The 10,428-nt window shown below is 41.6% G+C and overlaps 1 long non-coding RNA gene across 2 annotated transcripts; it reads right to left on the bottom strand.

Annotated features, from left to right (window-relative positions):
* Window positions 1-3,168: 3,168 nt before the first annotated feature.
* On the bottom strand, window positions 3,169-5,130 carry LOC121968480. Of its 2 annotated transcripts, XR_006108171.1 has the most exons (4): window positions 4,514-5,130; window positions 4,324-4,432; window positions 4,167-4,221; window positions 3,169-3,330 (listed from the first exon to the last, which is right to left on the bottom strand). It is a non-coding gene; the product is annotated as an uncharacterized LOC121968480 (long non-coding RNA). The 2 variants fall into 2 exon arrangements; XR_006108172.1 differs by lacking the exon at window positions 4,167-4,221.
* Between the last annotated feature and the right edge of the window lie 5,298 nt (window positions 5,131-10,428).

Genomic DNA, 10,428 nt, shown 5'->3' with positions numbered 1-10,428 from the left:
AGAATGCTGAGTGTCTACATTATGTTATTGGTTGTATAACCCTGTCAACTAATTCTCCTATTAGTGGGTGACCAACCCACTAGGATGATGATAGAGTTGACTATGGATTTGATTTGTTTACTAGGTTGTTTATACCTTTGGCTGCCTACAGTGATATGTGGTTGAGTGATCTCGTGCAGCCTCTAGTTGGATAGTTAGGTGCCTTGGACACTTATGGATCGTTTGTGGTGGAGCGGAGTTCCCACATATAGATATTTCGGATTGCTTGTAGCGGAGCATTGCTCCCATATCTATGGCAGATACATGTTATAGATTATTTGTAGTGGAGTGTTACTCCTACATATTGAGGATTTCTTGGGGTAGAGCGTTGCTCCCACATATGTGGTATTTTATGTGATGGAGCGTTGCTCTCACACTGGAGGGTCTATTCTTTGGTGATTTATATCGTTGGTGATCAGATCTGTTTATTGTCGAGGATCTTATGGATTGGGAATGTCGGTGATACGGACATTATGTGTCTTGGTTTTACCATTATGGCTTGCGGAGTCTTAGATGTTTTCATGGACTAGATGATCTGGGTATCCCTAGGATATTGGATCAGAATTCGTTATCGTTATTGACGACATGGTGTTTTATTCCTGATCTGAGGTGTATCACGCACATTATCTTTGCATAGTTCTAGAGATGTTTCGATGGAAACGTCTAGATGTGAAGATCAGTAGTGCGTATTTTGATTATCTTCTGTGAGATGTTTGAGACACACGGTCACCCGTAGGAGTATACCGTGGTTTCACAGGAGATCGAGGTTGTTACCGTTGGAAGTAGACGGAGTCTATAGAAGAGGCTCGCAACTTCCTTTGTTTGGCTCGATATTTCCGGAGATACATTGAGGGTTTCTCTCGGATAGTTATGTCACTGACACGCCTGACCTGAAAAGGCGTGAAGTTCACTTGGACTGAAGATGACAAGACCAGTTTTTAGGAGCTGAAGCGGAGACTAGTGTCGGCTCCGATTTTGAATTTTTGCCTTCTAGAGAGGACGGATATGTCCTCTGCACCGACGCATCTATCCAGGGTTTGAGCGCTGTTCTGATGCGGCACGATATGGTAGTCTCCTATGCTTCTCGTCGATTGAAGGAACATGAGAAGAACTACCCTGTACATGATCTGGAGCAAGTCGTCATTATTTTTGCCATGAAGATTTGGCGATATTATTTATATGGCGTTACATTTGAGATTCTCACTGACCATAAGAGTCTCAAATATCTGTTTACTTGGAAGGAACTTAATCTCCGACAGAGGAGATGGATGGAGTTCCTGAAGGATTTTTGATTGTACCATTAGCTATCACCTGGGGAAAGCTAATGTGGTTGCCGATGCGCTTAGCGGGATGTCACGCCCCCAAAGGAGTCTCTGCCAGACAAAAATCCGGCAGCATCTCCCCTGTACCGGTGACAATATGAAGCATCACTACAAACGAAATATACATCAGTCACATGTGGCTGGAATATTTATATACACAACCACGCAGTTATAATAACAGCCCACACGGCTGGAATGAAACAATCACAACCACGCAGTTATATATAAAACAGCCCACACGGCTGTACTGAAAACTAACACAGCGGAAAAAACGAAAACGGAAAGCCCAATACAACACAAACAACACACTGCTAGCCGGCTAGGCTTTATACAATAACCACAACAACAAAACCCTAAGATAGCCACATGGCTATACACAAATACAATGCCGAAAATAATAAAAGAATATACAAAAGAAAACAATCACGATCTTCGGATGTGACGTAGGACCCGGCAGACAGGATACTCCGAGCGACACTCCAACCATCTACCTGAAAACATGAAGATATACATGCGGTGGTGAGTATAGGTAACTCAGCGGGTAATAGAAAAGACAGTGCACGGTCTACAAATAAAACATGGAGATCACAAGTATACAGTCTCAGTAGGGAATAAGAACATGATCATATCATCATAATCAATGCATCTGAACATACCTGACATAATAACCTGACATAAACTGTACAAACCACGACTAACATAATGACGGATACATACCCAATCTGGAATCGACACATGGTACAATGATCAGTAAACTCACCGGATCTGCAACAGATATACCCGTGACACCTGTGCAATATAGATACGACTGCATATACATGTAAAATAAATGACATGTATGCAGTATGGCAACCATATGCAACAATCATATCGCAAACAAATGCAACATACCACAAACACATGCAACTAGTATCTAGTAGGCATGTATGCAAATATAACCCCCAGATGCACCATGCATCATATGCAAAAGTGCATGCATGCTCCATGGTCACCCCCGCCACCTCTCCGAACACCACGACCCCTGTATGGCCGAGAGGCTTGGGTCTGTGACGACTGTACTACCCTCCATCCCACTATATAGTGGTCGAGGCGGACAGTCCGCTAGTAGCTCCCTGACTGCTCACAACGCCGGATCTCACTAAACTTCGTGACCGGGTGGCACGACAGGACTAGCAGCAACTGCTCCAACTACCACTACCCATGAGTGGCCGAGTGTGCGGTGCTAAACCAAACCAACTGATGACTCTCTCACCACAAGGGAGACAATGGTCATCAGATGCAATGAATGATGAACATGATATATATATATAATCATCATCCATGCAACAACCCCAAACCTCATAACTCCAACATGAGTATAATCGTCATGATACCTCCACATATCCCACCAAACATATGTATATAACTACACATGTATAATCAACCAATAATCCCCAATGAACATAACAGACACACATGGACAACCCCACATATACAATCAACCTATATCCTCCAATAAAAACACATCGGACACGTGTATAAACCACAGACGTGCAATCAACACAACTCCTCCAAAAGTACATAACAAATACGGATATACACCCCACATGTAAATGCACGGTCAACCAGATGACTCCTATACACATACCCACCTATGTACAGTCCACATCATATACCCAATCAGCATGATAATACCAGCCACCCGACAATCCCTACAAGACATACTCTACACGTGTAATCACAATAGAGTAGATATCAAGAGTTGAGACTGTATATGAATTAAATGGAACACCTCAAAGATCAAGCATAAGTCTCTAGCAGGAGGTCAACAAACAGATATGATATAAGGTAAAGCAGTCTGATCCATCGGATAACAACCATGCACTAAGTACAAGAAATTCTACATAGAGGTAAAGGAAGAAATACCCGCCTTATCTGTCGATCGTCATCCGAAAATCCCATGTCGAGACGCTCGTCCCGAATCCAAGTCCTGCGATCACACGGTATATATATAATGTTTAGCTAATCACATAATCAACAACAACCTAAACCCAATACCTAATCCTACGTCGATTAGGTAACCCTGTTTAGTTTCCACCAAATGATCCAACCCAAAGTAAATCATAGGCACATCCTTAAATTCAACTCTTCCTAAATCCAAACATAATCCAATGATCCTTAATAACAATCATGAACTCATCAAATGCAACCAACCCCTAATTAATCAAACCATCACATAATACAAACTCCAAGATGGGCACTACTCTAATTCAGAAAATTATCCATCCATTACATCCCATTATTATCCACCACACATCATACATCGAACATGCATAATCATCCTCATGACCCCCCCTCTAACCATCAAATCTGATAATCAATCTCATCATATTTAAAACCCAACCAACAATCAATCCAATAATCCAAAGAATGATCAAATAACAATCTATATTAACCAATCACTATATCCACAAATACCAACCCAATACAAACCCTAATCACTCCAACACATACCAATAACGATCATGTGTCTATTTACATAAATCATTTACTAAATAACCATCACGAATCGACTTATCACAATCAAATTCCAAATCCTAAACATTTAATCCATTTGATCGACCACCAAACATCATAAATCCAACACACAAAATTCTTCCACATAATTCATCATCAATCAAACACTAATCCAAACTCATCACAAAGCCTTCTAAATCCGCTAACCAGCCCAAGATTCAATCCAAATCAATATATCAAAGCTAAATTCCAATTCCTTAACCATGAATCAATTTCACACTAGGAAGAAAACTAGTGGTAGACACTTACCTTGAGGGATGGCAGCAAACCAGTAGCTAACAACCCTACAACCCACTGCCAGAAGCTACAAAGGATACCCATAATCAATTCTTCCAATGATCAATCCATAAAACCAATCATATAGCAAAAGATTTGCTGAAACCCTAATTCACAGCACTAAACTCACCTCAAACAGATCCCTAACTCTTCAGCCGAGACCTCCACAACTCCAAGAAATGGACTTGGCAGTGACCGGCAACTGGGAAGATCCACCACATACTGGTCCAATGCTTCCTCTATTCCAGAACAGAAAGAACATCACCAAGAAGATCAATCAAACAAGATCTTGAAGCCGTATGATTCAAGGTGAAGCATACCTCAATTAAACTCTCCCTGGTGATGTCGCCCACTTCGATCCAGCAATTTTGGAGTTGCAAGTCAAACTCCAGTGAACAGATAGAGGAGAAGAACTGAGAGAGCTCAATCTACCGAGAGAGATGCGAACCAATTCCCCCGCTGCCGTGCCCTAGCTCCGCCGGATCACCTCGATCGCTCGCAAGAAACAACCACCAGGATGCCTACTCTGCCGGAGATGATTGGTACCCTTCGAGCTCCAACGTCCTATCTCCGGTAACTCAGCAAGAACTCAATCGCAGTGGACGAGACCTCTCCGTCGGCGATCTAGGGCAGGAAGAGGAGGGAGAGGAAGGGAGGAGGGATCCACACCTCAAGAGGGAGAGGACGGAGAACCCGCCCTGCAAAGCTCCGGTGGTTGCTTGCGCCGGCGACACCGAGAGGCGGAGAGGAGAAATCGCCAGAGAGGGGCTCGGGCAGAGGGAATCGGGGAGGAGGAGATCGGCGTCGGGTTTGGGGAAAACGGCACTTGGGAAGGGAATTAAAGGAAAAGAAAATAACTTATAATTATAAACATTTCCTCACCTAAACAGGTATCCCAAACAGGCCTTATCTGTACTCGAAATTGATCCCCTCAAAACCCATCTTACGAGCTCTAAAAAATTCCCAGAAAATTTCTAAAAATTCCGAAAAAATTCTATAAGGCTATTTTCCAAATAACCCTATCTATTTAAATTTTTTGATATCTTACATTCTCCCCCACTAATAAAAATTTGGTCGTCAAATTTACTGGTCAACTCAGGGATCTTCATCCAATGATAACCTCCAAGCAACATACTCGCATACCACTCTATCCAAGTATGATGAACAAATCTCCAACCATAAAGAATGACTCTGTGGGTTATGAGTCCACCCTACTTCCGCTTCTCTCACACTGCCATCTAGCCAACAGTGGATAAATCAACTACCTCTAAAATCTAAAATTTACTATCCTCAGATCCTCCAACATCTGTATAAGGCGGTCCAGCTATCCATCAGTCTAAGGGTAAAAATCTATACTAAAGTGAAGCTCCTAACTCAAAGTCTGCTGTAACCGTAATTACAACCATGACATGAATCACTGATCTCCATCCAAAACAATACTCAGAGATACATCATCCAGTCTGGAAATCCCTCTAGAGTATAATCCAGCTACTCAATCCAAAAGAATCTATCCTACAAATCAATAGCTAGGGAGTAAGACGTTGCCCAACAATGATTACCCAAACCATTATATCCTCTCCATGTCTTGGGTAATCCCACAACAAAGTTCATCAAAACATGCTCCCAACTCCACTCTAGTATTCAAATCAATGGAGATAATCCTGCTAATCTCTGATATTCAGCCTCCACGTGCTGACACACTAGACATCAAACTGCAAAATCCGCGATATGTCTCTCTTCATGTCGTTCCACCAAAGAGAATGCTCCAAGTCTCCATACATCAGGTATCAATCGAATGTATCACAAATCTCGATCAATGTGTTTCCTGCAGTAACTCCTCCCGGATAAGAAGTGACTCGGAAACACACACATAATCTCCCATGGCAATAAAGAATCTCATTCTCATTACACGAGAATTCTAACTACTGGTACGAGACTACTCCGCTCATGCTACATCAGAACTACACCAAACCCCAATTACGATACATCTGTGTAGAGTGCAAATCCGTCTACACTAGAAAGTACGGCTAAGATATGTGCAGCTATCTAAACTGATCTCGCAAGCATCTAGCCAAGAAAGTTTCATACCATTCCTAGACAGTCCAGTCAACGGCATAATGCTGAATAAACCCTCAACTAATCTCCGATAATATCCAGCCAGACGAACAACGAATCTCCGGTATAGACTATGACTTCTTCCAACTGATAACAACTTCTAACTCCCATGGATCCACTAATATCTCTCTACTAAAGACAACGCGTCCAGAAATCTCGCAAAAGACAATCACAATACGTACTACTAAGCTTCGCATATAGATGTCCCCGTCAAAACATCCCTAGAACTATACGAAGCTAGTGTACGTGATCCACCTCGGATCGAGAATAGATCACAACATCACCAATAAAGACGATGCAAACTGATCCAAACACCCTAATGATACCAAGTACATCGAGTCCATAAAAACATCTAGGGCACTGTAAGCCTAAATGGTAAAACCAAGGACTCATAATATCCGTATAACAAACACTCTCAACCATAAGATCCCCAACAAATCTGTGATCTGATCACTAACTACAAATCACCAAATCCATAAATATCACACAAGTGCTACTCCTCATGTCTCTATCAGCATCAAATACTAAACAATAAATCATCAAATCAAATATCCACTAATAGATCATCAAAAGATAACATATCACCACACCTGATCTCCCAATATCCACCAATCTCAATCATCCTCAATATCAATCAATCATACTAGATAGTCTCCTAAACAATGATAGAGAAAAATGAAAGCATCCAACCCTCAACACCTACCGCCAACAAACTAAATGTATCCATAAATTCTGTCAAATCTCATCATCTCATCTTTTCTAATAATCAACTATCCACAGTAAAGGAATGTCAATCCAAAGTCAAAGGGTCATACAACCTGCTGACTAAAAGTCTACCCATCAAGAAGGTATCTCCACAACCCTCATAATCATCCTATAAATGTCCCTCGACAAATATCGATAAAAGGTCGAACCCTCTTATATAAGATATAGACTATAAGATCTGGTAAAATGATCACGTGGTCAAGGTCTTAAGCCACCTGACAGAGACAATGTTAGCTGAGTCGTCTAACCATTGTCTTGTACCCCATCATACTGTGATTGCTCCACCCTGAGGCTCAGAAACCTCCAGTATCGAGCAATGAACACAAAGATAGAGGAATGCTACAACTGAATAGCTGATCAAAATATTTGTCAATCGACGCTCTACCCTTCGAAGATCTTCAGCTGAAATTATACCTAGTTATGATCGGAACTTCTAGGTATTACTCAACTAATACCACTACCTCCGTATCATTACAGGTCGTAGATCACTAGGTATATCAAGGATATCTAATCGTATCCAATAGTTCCATGAGTCAGGATCTCCCATGGAACAACGTTAGGCGAGTTGACTGATCATCGCCTTATAATCCATCATGCTAACGAAGAAGTAGAGAACTATTCTCTCTCCAAACACCTCAAGGAAATCACTAAGTAATGCCCTGATCTCCAAAAACATTCTCTGCTTCTTCCTTCACGTGGTACCGGATTACGTAAAGGTTAAGCAGCTAACTTCAACTCTCCTACGCCAGTACAAATCATATATTCAAATGTACTCTCCAACTCATACACCCTAGTAATGGATATATCTCATAAGTGTTAAGCAGGTAGCTTTACACTCTTCCACACTGTACGGTATCCTATCTGAATGTACCTTCTAAGTCATCCTACCAGGTACAGACAGTCCATGGTCAAAGTCCCCATGAAATCGGATACGACAATCCTCTACAGACTGACCAAGCCGAAAATGGTATACGACTAATTCAGTCTTCTCTACAGTGGTACAAGTCATGCACTCAAATGTGTCTGCCAAATATCTAACCAAGTATGAAACATCCCAAAGATAGGAATCTCTAAAAATAGAGTAAGTCAGTCCCCTACTGGTCGGACCAACAGAATAAATCGATCAACACTATCTGATCCAACAAGAGTAAATCAATCATCCACTGATGAAACTAACTAAGGTAAAATCGATCCACCACTACCCAAGTCAAGGAGGGTAATCTACTAACCTAACCAACAGGAGTAAATCAATACTCTACTAATCAAAACAACAGGCGTACAAAACCAACTAAGATAAATCAAACCCTAACTGTCCAAGTCAACAAGGGTAATAAGTCAAACCATAACTACACAAGTCAACCAAGTAAATCAATCCTCAACAGGAGTAAACCGGTACTCTACTAGCTGAGTCAACATGGGTATACAGATATCATTCACTACACAACTAATGATAACCGAGACTGGTATACGACTCTACCTCTCAACCAACTAGTAGTAATAGACACTAAACTACTGGTAGTATGATATGATGAATCCCCTGAGACTGTAATCCTTGATCTCCATTAGGTCAACCGTGATCAGTAATTGACCCAACACATGAAATGCATAATATAATCAACTAGGCAAGTACTAACCAGAGAGTACTAACACAAGTCATAGCTAACTATCATGAGCAACAATACATACACCAACAGAAATGAATGATAACAATATGCAAACATACCTCCTATAGCCTGGAGATGTCATGCTGCTGCCTGGTCCCAAAACCCGAAAAGTCACATCAAGAAAATCGAAACACAAAATCCAAAACACGAATAATAGGCATCGTACCTGCTCTGATACCAAAAATTGGTATCAGATAAATCTCGAAAAACCAGAACACATAGCAAGGCAGGTATCGTACCTGCTCTGATACCACTAAATTGTCACGCCCCCAAAGGAGTCTCTGCCAGACAAAAATCCGGCAGCATCTCCCCTGTACCGGTGACAATATGAAGCATCACTACAAACGAAATATACATCAGCCACATGCGGCTGGAATATTTATATACACAACCACGCAGTTATAATAACAGCCCACACGGCTGGAATGAAACAATCACAACCATGCAGTTATATATAAAACAGCCCACACGGCTGTACTGAAAACTAACACAGCGGAAAAAACGAAAACGGAAAGCCCAATACAACACAAACAACACACTGCTAGCCGGCTAGGCTTTATACAATAACCACAACAACAAAACCCTAAGATAGCCACATGGCTATACACAAATACAATGCCTAAAATAATAAAAGAATATACAAAAGAAAACAATCACGATCTTCGGATGTGACGTAGGACCCGGCAGACAGGATACTCCGAGCGACACTCCAACCATCTACCTGAAAACATGAAGATATACATGCGGTGGTGAGTATAGGTAACTCAGCGGGTAATAGAAAAGACAATGCACGGTCTACAAATAAAACATGGAGATCACAAGTATACAGTCTCAGTAGGGAATAAGAACATGATCATATCATCATAATCAATGCATCTGAACATACCTGACATAATAACCTGACATAAACTGTACAAACCACGACTAACATAATGACGGATACATACCCAATCTGGAATCGACACATGGTACAATGATCAGTAAACTCACTGGATCTGCAACAGATATACCCATGACACCTGTGCAATATAGATACGACTGCATATACATGTAAAATAAATGACATGTATGCAGTATGGCAACCATATGCAACAATCATATCGCAAACAAATGCAACATACCACAAACACATGCAACTAGTATCTAGTAGGCATGTATGCAAATATAACCCCCAGATGCACCGTGCATCATATGCAAAAGTGCATGCATGCTCCATGGTCACCCCCGCCACCTCTCCGAACACCACGACCCCTGTATGGCCGAGAGGCTTGGGTCTGTGACGACTGTACTACCCTCCAGCCCACTATATAGTGGTCGAGGCGGACAATCCGCTAGTAGCTATCTAACTACATAGCATCAGGGTCCCTGACTGCTCACAACGCCGGATCTCACTAAACCTCGTGACCGGGTGGCACGACAGGACTAGCGACAACTGCTCTAGCTACCACTACCCATGAGTGGCCGAGTGTGCGGTGCTAAACCAAACCAACTGATGACTCTCTCACCACAAGGGAGACAATGGTCATCAGATGCAATGAATGATGAACATGATATATATATATAATCATCATCCATGCAACAACCCCAAACCTCATAACTCCAACATGAGTATAATCGTCATGATACCTCCACATATCCCACCAAACATATGTATACAACTACACATGTATAATCAACCAATAATCCCCAAT

This window comes from Zingiber officinale, chromosome 3B (genome assembly GCF_018446385.1).
Source record: "Zingiber officinale cultivar Zhangliang chromosome 3B, Zo_v1.1, whole genome shotgun sequence".
In the NCBI taxonomy this organism is placed as follows: Eukaryota; Viridiplantae; Streptophyta; class Magnoliopsida; order Zingiberales; family Zingiberaceae; genus Zingiber; species Zingiber officinale.
Note: the sequence above shows the minus strand (reverse complement) of the source record. Positions and strands in the feature narration are given on the sequence as shown.